This window comes from Priapulus caudatus, unplaced genomic scaffold (assembly GCF_000485595.1).
Source record: "Priapulus caudatus unplaced genomic scaffold, Priapulus_caudatus-5.0.1 Scaffold3676, whole genome shotgun sequence".
In the NCBI taxonomy this organism is placed as follows: Eukaryota; Metazoa; Priapulida; class Priapulimorpha; order Priapulimorphida; family Priapulidae; genus Priapulus; species Priapulus caudatus.
Window position 1 is genome coordinate 12,113 of NW_014580737.1, and position 296 is coordinate 12,408.

Sequence of the window (296 nt, forward strand, 5' to 3'; positions counted from 1 at the left end):
ACGCACGCACGCACGCACGCACGCACAGCGGCCGCAGCATGGTTCGGAGACGGAAGCCTATAGTATTGAGGAGGCGTGTTTAACATATTTAAATATCGATAGATAAACCAAGGTAGCTTGTGAGCACACAACACCTCTGACACAAAGAACCGGCGTCTGCAGCACAGCCCGACTACACATCACCTACACGAAGCCATCGTAGGTCAAGGTCGTCTCGGGGTGAGGTGAAGGTCAAGTGTCACGTGGTTACGTCGCTGCCGCACAGCACCGTTGCGAGTAAAGCGCCGCGGTACACA